Source organism: Filicampus tigris, chromosome 6 (genome assembly GCF_054856515.1).
Source record: "Filicampus tigris isolate MCC_2025a chromosome 6, RoL_Ftig_1.0, whole genome shotgun sequence".
Lineage (NCBI taxonomy): Eukaryota > Metazoa > Chordata > Actinopteri > Syngnathiformes > Syngnathidae > Filicampus > Filicampus tigris.
Window position 1 is genome coordinate 17194627 of NC_141222.1, and position 16683 is coordinate 17211309.

At 40.4% G+C, this 16683-nt stretch overlaps 1 protein-coding gene across 5 annotated transcripts in view; it reads left to right on the forward strand.

Moving 5' to 3' along the window:
- LOC147146034 (uncharacterized) overlaps positions 1–16683 on the forward strand; it is an 85857-nt gene that overhangs the window by 30728 nt on the left and 38446 nt on the right. The gene's annotated exons all lie outside the window — the stretch shown is intronic.

The following is a 16683-nucleotide window of genomic DNA, read 5'->3' on the forward strand; positions in this document are numbered from 1 at the left end:
ACTTTCTCCTGACATTTATGAAATCCTCATTAGTCTTGCAAAATTAACTCCCTTTGACCTTTCACCTCACCAACCTTTCTGTCACTGCAGCGCAAAGTAAGTAATTTATAAAATATCTTTATATACTGTAACATGTCTTTGATGAGAGGCGATGTAAAGAGTCCGGAATGATGAGGACTAGGTGTCGCTACATACGGCTACGTTTACAGCAACGTGACATTATTAAAGCATGCGGTGAGGCCTTCATGCGCCAAACGCTTAAATATTAAAGCTGACAGCAAGTCAAACACGTATTAGGAGGTCTGAGTAGAGAGTGAGAAACATTGACTTGCTATGAAAAAGAACGTGAGTGAGCAAGAGGTTAAAAACAAACTTTTCGCATTCGATGTAATAAAAGAAAGCCACTGTTAAAACAGATTAAGACTTTTCCAGATTGTCACTGTCGACTTCTAAATATTTCCTAAGCAAATTTTGAGGCCAAAGAGCTAGCCAGTAAAGTCCAGGGAATCCGGTGGACCGCTAACATTAGCTGCTAGCACAAGCCGCCAACTGGCTAGCTGCTATTTGCTACTTATTATCAAAGGCAGTTGATACAACCAATGAACAAATTCTTATTTTTACAAAGTTATTAAAAAGTTTAAGTTCTTAAAACTTTACTTACCATTTCATCTTATTTTATTTATTTTTTAATTTGTTAGGTTTCTTTTTGGTGGGTGGAAAAATAAAGCATTTTATGTTGTCCACTCATTAATTAGGTCCTTTAAAGAAAAAAAAAAGATACACATCTATTAGCCGCTAGCATTAGCACTAACCCCTCGGCTGGCTAGCTATGATTGCTACTTATTGCTAAACTATTGCTAATGTATTGGTTAAATTGCAACCTTAACTTCCCCAAAGCCTTATGGATTCATTCACTTTCAGTTATTACTAGTGGGGAAAATTGTTTTCAAATTTGAAAAAAAAATAAAATAAAATCCCAGTTTCGACTATATTTTGTCACAAAAATGCTATTAATTTGATCCATGGGGATAAATAAAGTTTTCTGCTACTGAATATCCATCCATCCATTATCGATACCGCTTATCCTCACAAGGGTCGCGGGGCGTGCCGGAGCCTATCCCAGCTGTCTTTGGGCAGTAGGCGGGGGACACCCTGAATTGGTTGCCAGCCAATCGCAGGGCACACAGAGACAATCAAACATCCGCACTCACAATCACACCTAGTGGCAATTTAGAGTGTCCAATCAACTTACCATGCATGTTTTTGGAATGTTGGAGGAAACCGGAGTACCCGGCGAAAACACACGCAGGCACAGGGAAAACATGCAAACTCCACACAGGGAGGCCGGAGCCGGATCGAACCCAAGACCTCTGAACTGTGTGGCGGACGTGCTAACCAGTTGACCACCGTGCCGCCCGCTACTGAATATTTTGTCTTTAATTTTAAATCAATTTGGGTGTTCAGGCTAATTATTTTTTTACACTTCTCCATTAAGACCCCGCTCACATTCGCCGCCTTGTCTCTTATCTGGGCGTAATGAGCTCGTCCTCAAGATAACAGTTGAAATACGTCAAAAGGAGCGTCGGGTCGCCGCAACGATTAATACGGCTTCAGAGGCGAATGTGCCCGACTTGAATTATTAACCCTGCGCTCCGTTTTGAAAAATGCTGGGTGGGCGCGAGATTTAAAGGGAACTAATGTTTCACCATCAAACCATTTTAGGCTAATCTCGCCAGCTCGATGTGTGTGATGAAAATGCACTCTCTCATCATCTGGGGCTGAGTGACAGTGGGTCTTGAGGGGGTCTCGAAATGTCTCCTTGTGACTGGCCATTGCTTTTAAGTGGCTGGTGCATTTTTCATGCCCGAGCGGTCGCCAGGAATGTCTCGATTAAAGGCCTATTCAAAATGGTGGCGGCGCGGGGGGCCTGAAATATTCATTCGGTATTGCAACGCTACACCACAGAGTGAGTGTTAATTAAGGAAGGAAGCTATACTGTATGTTGCACATGGGACGGTAGGGAGGCGGCAGGGGGGCTTTCAACGCAGCCTCATGGCGGAACATGACTTAAAGGAGAATGACATGCGGGTTTGCCCACGCGTCCCGCTGGACGGCCAAGTGTTGGGTTTTATTTTGGGCCCTGCTTTTAGCTCTGAAAAAGAAAATCTCAGTTTTATTTGGCGAGTAGGCCGTGGCATAGTGTATGATTATTCAGTTGTTCAAATGACGATACAATATTGAAATTAAAATTACTGGATATTATATCGATATAAAAAATCTAATAAAATAGGTTTTGGAATGGAGTTCTGGTTCTTGTACAGGTACTATGTATTTATTTGCACTATAAAGACCACCATATAGGGGTTTTATTTGTTAATTTATTCATTTGTATTTATTTTGGTGTCAATAATTTATTTGTTGTCAACAAAAAAAGACCACCCCACCCGCCACAATAAGAACTGTTTACCACAAAAAAAACCAACAAGGCTGAGACATATAGCTGAATATTATTTTGCATACATTGTCATATTTATTGACCATCTTAATTTGTTTTCATTACATGACTTGATAAACAATTACTTTTAGTATTTGTTGTGGCAGCAATTTTTGTGTCAATCAATGATGTATTTTAGTGTTTTTCACACACAAAAAAAAAGATTAAAAATGCCATCATTTTACCTGTTAGGTTTACCTGTCTCAGTCGCAAGCCTAACAGAACCCAAACCCTAACTTTAACCAACCCTAACCCTGAACCCAAACACTTTTAATGTTGCAAGCCTGTGCTAACCGTAATCTAACTTGAAGTCTGACACAGCTGTCCTTTTTTTTGTAGCCTATAATGTAAACATAGATTGAATGTAAGGAGACTTTTTGTCATGTTGAATACATGTCAATTTGTACACTTTTGGCGTAATTTGTACAGGTGGAAACAGCTTTTCAAACATCGCTGATTTCTGTTCATGTGACAGAATCCATTAAAAATTATTTGTAATGCGTAAGATTATATACAGCTATATGTAAGGGCAACTTTCGTAAGATTCAGGTGGTTCTGTTTGATTGGTCAAATGGAGTCCAACATTGCTCGTGATTACGTTGGATTTGCAAAACAGTCACTTGACAGCATCCAAGTCAAGCAATAAATAATTACAAATAGAAGCAGTGACCGAAATGTAGCTCAATGTCATGGAGTAAAAGCAGCGTCTATTCTGAGCAAAAACATGCAAATAAAAGTAAGGTTGTGTAATGTAATGTAAGTATGTTGCATTAAAACCACTCTGAGATGTACAGGTTAGCCAAAATGTTAGTGGTATGTAGTATCGGGTACTCACCACCTTTGCTACTAACCACCTTTGCTACTAACCCCAAACCCTAGCCCAAATTAACAAAGCTGGGCATCGGGCCTCCATCCCCGGTTTCCGTCCTGCAAATTCAACCGACCCACGTAGTCCCATTTGCTCGGAGTCAGCCAACCATTCACAGGGCACACAGAGACAAACATCCACACTCACAATCACACCTTTAGAGAGTCCAGTCAACTTACCATGCATGTTTTTGGAATGTGGGAGGAAACCGGAGTACCCGGAGAAAACCCACGCAGGCACGGTGAGAACATGCAAACTTCACACTGGGAGGCCAGAGCCGGGATCAAACCCTCGACCCGTGAACTGTGAGGCGGACGTGCTAACCAGTCGGCCACCGTGCCGCCTAAACGGAACTACCTAACCTAAATTTACTAACATGCCTGTGAAAATTTTCATTGATCCTGGTCATTTCATTCTCAGGGCATTGAATCGATCGCAAATTGACGATTCTGGTTGTTTTAGAAGATGTTTCGCCTCTCATCCGAGCAGGCTTCATCAGTTCATGCAACAAGGCTTGCTTAGTACTACATCAGACTCTGAGAATCTTAATCGACGCTAACCCAAACTCAAACCAAGCCCTAACCCTAAAACATTTTTTTTAGAACTTGTGCCCGATTAAAGTCCATCCAGTCGTCTATCCCAGCTAGCCATTTATTGCTCTACCCCCAACATCAGTGCTTAACCGCAGCCGTAACTTCTGTGTGTTGACATGCAGGTGTAAGCGCCTGCAGGTATCTTTCCTTAACAGTCTGCTCGGCACGCAAACCGCCAAAAGAATCAAAGCGACACCTCTCTCGTTTGATATGCCATCAGAGCGAGCGGAAAAGGGGGTGGGTGGTTGATTTTCTTGAGACGGCAGCGACACGTTTAAGTGCCCAAAAGTCTAAAAATGTCATCAGCGAGCAGCGAGGCGTAACTACCGCAAGCATTATACCGACTATACCTTTAAATTATTGAAAGCCACTTTTGAAATGCCAGAGTGTTGTGGATCAACTATACCTATGGAAGGGTCAGGACGGCTGCCATTTATAATATATTCATAAAAATCAGTGCAGCTGCGACTGATACAGTAATTAGGAATCTGTTTTTTCCGCAGGCAACGCGCATTGCTAAGTTTGCACCTTGTATTAAAAGCATAATTCTACGACAAAGCCAGTTTAAGGGGGAAAACCTAATGTTATATTAAAGCTGAGTTAATCAATGCGAGACGGGATACATTATTATGCAGCGCAAATGCTTTAATGTGCAAAAAAGACACAAGAGCAGATTATTATTAGTAGTAGTATGACGACAGGTTAATAAAACTTTGGCTTTCTTAATTTTTCATACTGGTGAGTGTGTGTGTAAATGTTTAATGAGCCCTTTATGCTCCAGATATTCCAACAAAAAGGTTAATAAGCCCTAAGATGGAGGAGCGGGTATATGATAATCGACCCACAAAAAAAAAAAAAAAAAAAAAAAAAAATAGGAAGCGAGAAGCGGCATTAAAGAAGCCAAAGGAGCTCTATAGTGGCATTAAAGAAGCCAAAGGAGCACTGTTGGGGGAAAAGAAAAAGACACTTAAAATGCAGAATAATAATGTCATAAATTATATAGAATTTTGTTATTTATTTTTTTTATTTAAAAGAAAAAGAAGAAAAAGGCTAGTTATTTATATTATGATTTCTGAGTGGTGCACAACTAAATAAAGAATGTAGATTTATCTTTGTAGGACCTAATTAATTCTTTGCCCGCAAAATAAAATAAAAGTTGTCTCTTGTGGGGACTCGGTGTTGAGGCTGCGGGTTGTGAATAGCTGGGGACTAGGGTTATAATAGTTTTGGATTCGTCATTATACTTAGTTTTTATTTCATTTTGACTTTTGTTGTTTAAATTCAGTTGGTTTTAAGTGTTTTTTAGAGCAAATTTGTTCGTTTTTAATAGATTTTTGTAAATGCTTAAAGCGGAGGTCAACCCAAACATATTTTTTTCAAGAATATGTTCTATGCAAGCCCACTAGTTGAAACAAGGCATTCTGATAAACATTGCGTCTGTAGAATAAGAGTTAATCCACCCATTTTTAGTCATCTCTTGGGGCGGCCATTTTGTCACTTTTATCAACTAAAAAATGACATCACAACTCCTCGGGGCTCAGGTAATGACCAATCACGGCTCAGGTCAGCCGTGATTGGTCGTTACCTGAGCCCTGAGCTGTTGTGATCTCATTTTTTAGTTGATAAAAGTGACAAAATGGCCGCCGCCTGAGATGGATAAAAGGTTTGTTTAGTTGTTTTTTTTTGTTTGTTTTAATGTTAGCTTTAGTATTTTTTAAATACATAAAGTATTTGTCAAGTGCAAGATTTAAAAAAAAAAAAGTACTAACTACAATCCTCAAACAACTGACCTTCTTTTCTATTTTGCTACGGCTTTGCAGCAATACCAAAATTACATTTAAAATGCATGCTAAAAGCTCATAATTTTAATTTGCAAAGACAAAAAAAAGGGACATTTTCGTGATAATTATAGTTATAGTTAGTTTTATAAACGTGAGATGTGGTTTCATTTAGTTTTCTATTTTTAAAAGCATTTTGGTTTTCTTTTTCCTTTTCATAAACTAAAATGTTTGTTCAACTTTAGTTTTAGTTATTTTGTTAGCATACATTAACAATAACAACCTTGATAGGGACCCATTCTGACTCACATGGTCAGAGAGAAAGTCTCTGATCCAGCAGCAGGTGCTGTGAGGAAGTACGATGTCCAGTCATTTCATTGTCAGTCTATCCGGGAGTAAAGAGTAGTCTAGCATAGTGCCCGTGCTTTTCCAGAGTCACAATGACAATGGTGGCAAACGAGTCAGGGTTGGAATTAGTTTAGGTTAGATTTACGTTTGGTTCAGTTTGGTTGGGTTAAAGTTTTTGGGGTTTAAGTTTACTTTAGCTCAGTTCTTAGTAAACCAAGACCCCCTTACCCTGTACGTATATCACAGCAACAACAGCAACAATGTGACTCCTACGCACCACATTAGCGTAAAAATTTGATGTTTTTTGGCAGCAAAGTTAAGAATAAAAAATGTTATTTCACTGCATGACGAAAATCTCAGACAGACAATCCAAATTCTGCGCAATGCGACTGAGAACTGCACCAAGTTGTCGGCGTTAAACTTTGATGCGTCTTTTCGAGCAGAGCAGTAAGAGTAACAATTGCATGGCATAGCGGTAATAGGCGCAGCAGAAGGAAGCGGGGAATAAGGGGTTGGAAAAATGAGATGATGGGATGGGGCTCAACGGTTATAAAATAGCAGGGAGAAAGGTTATCCATGATTTAACGCCGATGAGATGAGCCGTGCCGGTTCATGCTGCTGTGATTCTAGTCAGCGCTTGGGCCTTTCAGCTCGTTTCATCATGGTCCTCCTAATGAGGCCCGGGCGTACTCCCCAATGTACACTGGAGGATAGAGAGTGGGGGGTGCGCCAGCAACAACAGGTCCTGGAGTAAGTGAGGTTGGGTTGGATAGTAGGGGGAGGTAAGAAGTGGTGGTTGTCGCTCCAGGGCAGGCCACTTTGTCCTGAGGCTGTGTGAAAAGGTCACTGCCCCTGAAGACTCACCACAGGCAGGCGCTGTAGGGCGTCTGCTGGGGGCGGGGCTCGACTTACTTTGGTTTAAACTGGAACTGGCAGGTTAACGGGAGCGTGTCAGTCAAAATGGGTTTTGCTAAACCAAATAGCAACAAACTAAATCTGTCCACTTCCTTGCAAGGGTTACTTGTGGGCTAATCAAACGTATTGAGCCAGTTAGTGCTAGCCTTTACTTGCTATCACATTAGCTAGCTGTCCCGCTACCTATGGACAATTCCGAATATCCAGGCATTTCTGGTAATATTACCTTTACATTTCTGGAAATAAAATTTAATGTAAGCTCGGAAATGTCCATGTAGCCATGCATATTTTAGCTGTAGCGAGTTCCCCAGGTCTGTAGCTACAATCAGAGCTGGGCATTATACTAAAATCCTGCGTCCGTTATTTGTCATCCATCTGCAGCGTGGGTAGTCCTTTTTTCTGGGAAGAAAAAATAATTCCCGTCTATCGGCTGGTCCGCCTCTAATTTTAAATAGTTGTCCGTCTGGGAGTCCGACTAAACTTTCACTCGCAAACCCTTGGAGCAACTCAGAGGATCATTAATTTGAATTAATTGATTATTTTGTCCATGATGTTGGCAAAATGGATGGAAAAACGCATGGTTTGCACCTCACAGAATGAAGACACAACAACAACAACTAGTAGGATCAGGGAAAAAATATGTTATAACTCTAACATATATTTTACTTAGCAAGATTTTATGACTTATGACTTGCTTGAACCAAGTAATGAATTGACTTGACTTGCTTGAAATTTGGTGGCGACTCGACTTGCTTGATTTTTTTTTTTTTCCGCAGTGACTTGGGACTTGCTTGAGACTTGATTATTATGACTTGAGACTTACTTGTTACTTGCACATATTTGACTTGCTCCCACCTCTGCTATCTAGAGTTATTTTGACTGTAGCTAGCTACCTAGGTTCCTATTGAACTACTTATGTCTTTAGCTAGCTGTCCTTCGACTTAGCCATTTTCCTCTCTCTGGCTATAGCGATCTACTTCTCGCTCCAGCTAACCATCTGGCGATCTCTCCAACTAGCCAACAATTTCTCTTTCTAACTAGTTGCGCTGATACTTATCTTAGTAATGTATTTTTCAGAATAACTTTCTAATGCTTTTCTTTGTACTGCTACCCAGGTACTTAACTAGCTACGTATCTTGGTAGTTAGCAACCTATTTAATCATTATCGTTCCAGGTATCTTCTTATCTCTGTACCTGTTTACATCTCTAGATCGCGATCTATTTTTTGTCTCTCAAGCCCACTACTTGTCTTTTAAGCTAGCTAGTACACTATCTCTTCAGCTGGCTATCAAGCTTTTTTTTTTTTTTTTTTGATATAATTTTGCTGTAGTTATAATTAAACATATCGTGCGAGACGCTAATGCCTTAGATCTCAGTCAAATCCATCCGGGGGACCCAGTCAAACTGGTCCCCCTAATGAGGGGTGGCTCCAAGGGATATGAAAGGCAAAGAGCGCTCAGAGTAGGTGGCAAGAGGGTGGGGCAGGGCGCCTGCTGGTGGGGCGACCTGTCTATTGGCCTTTGTGCAGAGTTAATGATGCCACTAATATGTTCTTTTAAAAAGAGCACATAGTGATTCATGGCTTTCATTAGCGCCTGTGTGCCAGGGTAGGCGTCCCGGCCTCGCTTTCTCTTCCCTGTCGCCTATCCACCCCCTGTCCAGCCCACCCCTCTTTTTTAATGAGGGCCTGGAGATGAGGTGGCACACTTGACCCTTAATCATACGATGAGGCTGTGGGGGTGAGTCCGGAGGTTTTTCAGGCGAGACGAAAGAGGAAATCAGATGGTTGTTCGTCATCATTCCAGTTGGCCAGGGGCTGGGTACCATGAGAAAGGGTTGGGTACCATGAGCATCCAATTTAAAACAACAAAGCTAGGGTGTTCCTGAACATTTACAAAGTATATCTTGAACCCTGAATTAGACATTTTAACAAGATGTTTGACATACTGCCAAAAGCATCTCACTAGTTATGATGTCCGCTAGCCAGAGGCTGAGCAGCACTGTATTTGTTTATAGAGGCTGGCTGTGTCATCCTTTTTCTGTCTTGTTAGTTATCTAGCTATTTAAACTAAACTAAACTATCCAACTACCGGTATTTTAGCAATCCGTCATTAGTCTATTTTTAGCGGCGAGGCTTTGATGGCCGCGGCTAGCGCAGGCAGGAAAATAGTGAATTGTTGTTGCTTGGGGGATAGATTTGAGTGAGGGACCAGGCTGTCAATAGGCTTCCAAAGCGCAGTGAGTCACTATTTCTCTTCAAACATCGTCCAGTGGGTGGGGGGGCTTCAATGGCTGCTGCGAGGCTGTTTGTGGATAGGGAGACACGAGACAGTGGTGTGCGTTCAAGCGTGCCTGTATTTCCTCATTCTGACTTCATATACACCACCCCTCTCTCTTGCTGCTGGGTCATACGATTACAAGAGGGGAGGGCAATACCACAATCCCTATAACAGTGGCCTCTGTTTCCTCTTGGCCGTGACCGAGGCTTGCAGCTTCAGGGTCCTAAAAGGAGACGCATATAGTACAGCCGCAGTGATAATTCCTTGTGGTGAGGCTTTCGTTTTGTTTCAAATATCGCTCAGTTGTGCTAATGAACGTTTAGTCGGACTTGCCGATGGACGCCTGTTTAAAATTAGAGGCGGACCGACCTGTAGACAGGTACTATTTTTTCCCCCCCGGAAAAAAAGGCGAATGACGGATTGCGGAAGGGTACCAGCGCTGCAGACCAACGACGAATGACGGACATTCAGTTTTTAGTAAAATGCCCAGCTCTGGTTTTAACAGGGTTAAATATGTTTAAAGTGTGTGGGAATGGTAAAACTACAGGAAGAATGCCCTTCATATGGTCTCTCTATATCACAGATTTTCAGCAAAAAAATAGATTAGCCCTACATTGGAATTGAGCGCGTGGACCTGCAACATACAATCCATCCTAGCCCAACACGGAGCATCTCTCACCTCTGTCGCCTCACGGAGAGGTGGCCAAATAAATAAATGATGTCTAAATTACACAGTGATACGTGGTATTTGTGCTCACTGTGCACCGAATTACACTTGTTTACAAGAGCTAGACAGGTTTTAGACAAGAAAACTTCAATAATTTACACACCATGTGTTGTGTGTGTGTTGCTTTTTAAAAATGTAAAGCACACTGTTAAACCACACACACAAATGTGCACTTAATGTAAACGTCCCATTAAGAAACCATTTCAATTCTTTTTCCAATCTGTCAAATTTTCAAAAGCATAAATGCACAGGTTCGGGCCTAAATCTCCCACACTTTGGGTTGTGGCCTTTTATTTTGAGAAATGAGCTGATCACTGGCACAGAGTAGAATATGAGAGATGTAGATAAAAATAAATCCAGAAAAGAAGCGACCATACGGAAGGAGGTAAATGTGATTTTGTGTCCTATCGTGCATAATATGTTGAATAATTTAACTTGACTGCTGGGATCACCCCAGGTAAAACGTGTTTACTGGGTGTAGGTGAAACTAGCTATTTAACTTTCAAGAGAACTACTGTGTCTATTTTTTTGGAATTCAACCATTTCTCTAGCTATGTACTATGGTATACTTATGTGTTCATATTTCGAACTAGCTATGGGGTGATCTTGGTATTCATCAATATAGCAATTTATGTTTTTTTATTTTATTTTTTTCTTGTTGGTGCTTGATAGATGTGTAGCTGCCAGGCTGGATCTGTCATCCTTTTTCTGTCTTGCTATAGTTATCTAGCTAATTATCGCTCAAACTATCAAACTATTTTTAGATAACTGTCCTGCTTCATATGTTGCTAATCTCTCTAACTTGCTATCTGTTGCTTTAACAAAGTCTACTACAAAACTACCCAGTAATAATAGCGGTGGTCAACTGTAGTTTCCCCCCACCCCCTCATTTGATATTTGGAAGCCTATAAACACATTTTTCCCTTAACTAGCTATCCTGCTAGCCTTCCTGCCATGCTCTCTTTGGTGAGTTAATATGGTGCATAGTTTGTATGTTTCAATTAATCTTTCTAGTTATATATGTAGTTCTCTCTCTGCCTCATTATAGATCTATTATTTTAGCTAAATACTGAGCCACCTGTTGTACTACCACTCATCGCTCTAACTAGTCATCTGCTTATTTCACAAGCTGTCCAGCTAGTTAGCCTTTTGTCATACCAGCTAAGAAGCTATCGCTTAAGTTTGGTGTGAGTTGTTTAAAACGAAAAATCTTGAAAATCAGTTAAATCCTCTGCTTTTCTGGTGAAACTTGCATCTCCACCGCCTTCCCGGAACACTCGTCGTAAACAGGATGCGAGAAAACGGTAGAGTGGATCGCCAATCCGCCATTGCGCCTCTCTGGCGGCCTCGTCTCCAGTTCAAAGCGCCATGATGCTAATGAAGGTTCCCGTTTACAAAGAGAAGCTTATGTAAATGTTACCTCTCTCCAGATGTGCCGTGTAGCTCTCGCATAGTGCTAGCCCCAAGCCGCTACTAACGTTAGTTAGCATGGAGACAAACCTTTGTGCCTACGGGGCCTACTGCGGTGCCGCCGCACAAAAATCAATGTGTCTAGTGAAGTTTCGCCGCACGTTATAATAAAGCAGAAGCCAATTTGCATTTAAAAGTAAAAAGAAAGGGAAATGGGTTCATTTCCCAGCAATGTGTTATTTACTGTCCTTTTCATTACAAATCAATGGCACTGTTTGTTGATTGTGCTTATAATGGACACGATAGTCATGTGTCTTGTTATAATTGTAATGTAAATACAGTACATAGGAGCAAGAATAGAAAAAAATGCATATAGTATTTGTCCCCCAAAGATGTTTGTTTTGTTCTAGTAATAGTTTAAACCAGGGTTCGGCAACCTTTTACACACAGAGCCATTTCGACCCGGTTCCTACGGGAAAGAAAACACGAAGAGCACTTTTTGACATGTAAAATGAATATATATATTATATTATATTATTTATATATATATATATATATATATATATATATATATATATATATTTATTTATTTATTTATTCATTTATTTATTTATTGATCCTGGGGTATATACATTGTAAAATAAATAATTTACTTCTATTTGTATAATTATCCAAAATATAATAAATTAAAAGTGGCCCTCACTCTCTTTCATAAATGGTCCTTATTGTTGGGTAAAGTTTTGATAGTAAACATCAGCTAACCTTAGCAGAGGAAACACAACTCTCCGTGTTATGACACCAATAGACGAGTAACTATGTTATCTCCACGCTGATGTATGCTTCCAACACTCGATGTTAAACACCCTCTCCTTGGAGGTCCTGCTCGTTTCATGTACTGTAAATACCGCAAACTCGCTTGCTAGGAGGAGATCTTCATGTTCTGGGCAAATGTAAGGCAGGCAAACCTCGCCTCCAGCAAGACTAAAAGTGTGCATCAGAGTAAAACAGTTGTTGACTTTGTTTGAACGTCGGCGTGTCAAAGCCCGCCCTGGGGAACGCATCGCTCCCTCTCGACATGTGACAAAGACTCGCATGAATAACAATGTCAATTTCCCACGTACACTTCTCCTTTTCGTCTTCAATGCAGCCCCGCCGACAACCTCTCGTCCCCCTTTTCTTTCTTTCTGTCTTTTTTTTTTTTTTTTTTTTTTTAACGCTCCTCTCCAATTATTCATACGCGCTTTGAAAGTTTGAGCGTTGTGCCCCGGATCGACGGTGACACACAAACTGCATTATCCTCTCCGTAAACTAACTAGCGCCTGGTTCATGTGATTTTAATTGAGCACCAGTTGGGGATGCAGATGCGCGCACAGATGCGAGGAAGGGTGCCAGAGATCGGGGTTCCTAAGTGGCCGTTACGTGGACACGAAAAGAGTTCCGAGTAGTAGATGTTGCCCAAGTTCTGTTGTCGTTTGTTTACAAGGCACCACAAAAAAAACTACAGTTTCATAAAACTTTGTAGACCGGTGGTGGCACATCTGCAAATCAAGAATCTGGTTTGGTGAGGATTGAAACAATGTGATATGAAAGTATATTGTCATTTTTTGTTACAGGGCCAGTCTGCTCATATTGCGGCGCAAATAGGTAGGCGATCAGAACTTTGGCAGTCACTCCCAATTTTTTATTTTTTGATCAAATTGTAAGTTAGGATCCAGTGTTGTTTGACTTTAGGACCAAATCTTAGTTGATATTCTAGGTTGAAATTATGTGTTTGTCGACATTGGGCCAAGTTTTAGGTCAGTTCAAAGTTCAATTTTAACACCAATTTTTTGAATTTTTGGTTGGAATGTCCGTTTTTTTTGTGAATTTTGTCTCCTTTGTTATTTTATGTTTTATTTTATGTCAGAATTCCAAGTTGTTTGACTTTTGGACCAAATTATTGTTGATATTGTAATTAGAAATTCCAAGTTGTTTGACGTTTGGACAGAATTTTAGGTCAGAATTCTGAGTTATTTGACAGTATGTATGGACCGAATTTTAATTTAAAATTAAGTTGGAATTATTGGTTAACCTTTGGACCAAATTTCAAGTTAGAATTCTGATGTGTTTGACTTGTGGACCAACAAATTGTTTGAAGTTCAGGTTGAAATTCTAAATTGATTGACTTCGGACCAGATTTTAGGTCAGAATTCCTTTTGTTTGGCTTTTGGTGTAATTTATTTATTTATTTATTTTTAGATGTGAATTAATTAGGTGAGAATACCAAATTTAGTGTACATTTTGGATATTTTATTTGGGGGGGGCAGTTTCAATTTTAGTTTGGAATTACCAGTTGCTTGATTTTTCTGGAACACAATCTAAACTGTAATTCTCAACTGTTTGACTTTTGGACCAAATTTTAGGTCATAATTCCTAATTGTTTTACTGTTGGACCAATTTTTTTTTTTCGTAACTTTTTTAAAAGCTGTCTAAAATTTACGTTCAAATTGTACATCAGAATTTTTATTAATGTATTAGTTGATCAATTTTGGAATAGAGTCAAGATTTTCTGCCTATATTTTGAATATGTTTTTAAAGTAATGGCTCTCTGTCAATCAGATGTTTTAGTATCATTCCAGTACATTAGCTTTTTACCTATTGGTGTGTTGGGCCACCTGTGCTGTGACTTCCTTGCCTTTCTTCCACACCTTTCCCACGAAGGAATGAATAAATCATGCGTGATATGGAATGCGATCGGGGGGGCACGAATATAGAGTAGAAGGCGTGATTATTCTTTGCTCCACTGAGGTCTTATCTTCCAAAGTGCCACTAAAAGCATGAGAGACTTTTTGTTACTTTGCTGCGGGACAACGGCAGCTGGCGGCTGAGTTTGATGTGAGATGAAAGACGGCGCGGACCTTGCTGCTCAAATTCTATGTCCTCCAGCAGAGGATGTGTGATATAGATGGCCCGGTGCTTGCAGCCAAAGTTAACATTATAAACCATCCATATTGTTTTACCTGCCGTTGCCCACGGTGGCCAATAAAAGGGTGAGCGGCGCCGAGCGCTCTCACCTTTCAAGGCAGGCCGCGAAGATGTCAAAGAGGCTACACAGCGCGAACAACCACACTTTGTGTCTGTGGTAATGTTATAAATCATACAAAGCGTTAAGTGTTTGGATTGTTTGGTTTTTTTGTCAGTTTTTTTTACTTTACAGGCAAGTCCGAATTTAGAGTTGCACCCCTTCGGTGTAGGACAGTGACTCAACTTACGGGTTTTTCCATGAAACGAACTGTAAACTCAAAATTCATTCACAAGCTCAGTTCAGAATGAAAAGCAGTCTGGCAAATAGTATTGAATAATTCTTCAAAAAGAGGCTTCAAGTTTTTTAATGCAGAAATTTACTGTTCACTCTACTTAGAGAATTACACGTGATGTATTTAAAGTAGGGATGTCCTGATCCGATGACGTGAAAGATACAAAAGTAATTTGTTTTTATGTTGCCAACATTTCAACGAAATGCTATAAAAGGTTGATTTTTTTTTTTTTTTCCATCTAAAATTTCAATCAAAATTTCAACCCACAATGAAAATTACAACAGTTGAAATACTGGAAATTGACCTTCATTTAATGTCTAATCTAAAACATTGGACAACCTGGAATTCAGACCAGTTTTTGTTGTTATTTTGGTTTAAAATTTAAACCAAATCTGGTCCAGAACTCACAATTGGTCCAAATCTCCAAATTCGAGCACCCCCCCAAAAAAAAAAAAATGTAAAACTGTTTTTTCCTAATTACATTTTCAAACTCTGAGTACCAACCTAAAATTTCTGCCAAAATTTGGTCTAAAAGTCAAACAACTTTTGTTAAAATAAGGAAATCAACTACTCTATTAATTACAAGCTTATTTTCAACACAGATCTACCTCCTGGAGTGGATGGGGCACCGCCCCCCACCAAGCGGGAACTTGGCCAGCTCGTACATTAGCAGGGATGCGCTTGGGGACAGGACGTCGTATAATGCGAAGTCCGTCCCGACGCTGAGTGCTGCTCATCTGCTCGCACTCGTCTTCTGTCCCTCCCCGTGTCCTCCGTTGTCGCGGTTAAACCCCCCCCCCCCCATAACCCCCCTCCCCCAGCCCCCACCCGCATCCCCTTCCCACCCTCCCATCTCTGCGCTGAAATGACTTTAGTCAGTGAGGAAAGAATCCATTTACAATGTGTGCTTTATAACATCTTCTTGACAATGCAGTAGTGGATTAGAGACATTTGTGATGAATCTTTTATAAAGACCCGCGACCCCCGCCCCACTCTCATCCTCCATCATCTTTCTTCTCCGTGTGTACAGGCCACATGTGTCTGTTTGGATGTCACTGCTGAAGAAGAGCCGGCAAAGACAAAGAAAAGAGAAAGAAGGGTGACAAAGAATTGTCAAGAGTCAGGCGAGGGCCATTAAAATTCATCCGCGCGGAACTTCTTTTTCCTTTTTGAACAGCGCTCGTCCTCTCAGACGCCCAAAGACGCGCTCTGTCCTCATCAATTCTTCACCGCCATTTTGACACCCGCGCCGCTTCGTGTCTTTCGTGCATTTCTTTTCCGAGACGTTCGCCTTTTTCCCCTCCGCTTTAAAAAAAAAAAAAAAAAAACCTCTTCCTTTCAAAATTAATGTCAGCCCGAAAGGAAATATAGAAGTGCGTCTCAAAGCTGACATGATGTTGTTCTACTTACTGTTATTCCCTTTGAAAAGCCATTTTGTTCGGCGAGCTCTTTGGCGAACAAACACGCGCACGCTTGTCTGGTCCGACCGTGCGGCCCGTCTTTCTACTCTGCCGCTTAGCTACAATGTGAACCAACACGCAAACCGCCACTTGTTAGTTGATGAGCTTTGTAAAGTATGCGTAAAGGAGAAGGAACCATAGTTGGTAATGTCAATTTTAAGAATTTCGCGATGTTTGCCTCACAATATAGTGCGTCCGGAAATGCTTTCTTTTTTTCACAGTTTGTTACTTCACAGCTACTGACTTCTATTCTCAACCATTCCTTTTCATTTATGTTTCATCCAAAATACTTTTATTATCTTTAAGTGTTATCCAAGCAAACTATGTTCATGAACTAATGAATGTACTGCAAGGTTCACAGTTGTGAGACTTCATACAAAAATGTTCTTGAAATTTTTGGATGAAATTGAAAAGTTTGTGGACCAAATTTGTATTGAAATTTTAGGTCATGACTCCAAGTTGTTCAACTTTTGAACCTTATTTTGGGTTACAATTCCCGGCAGTTCAATTTTTAG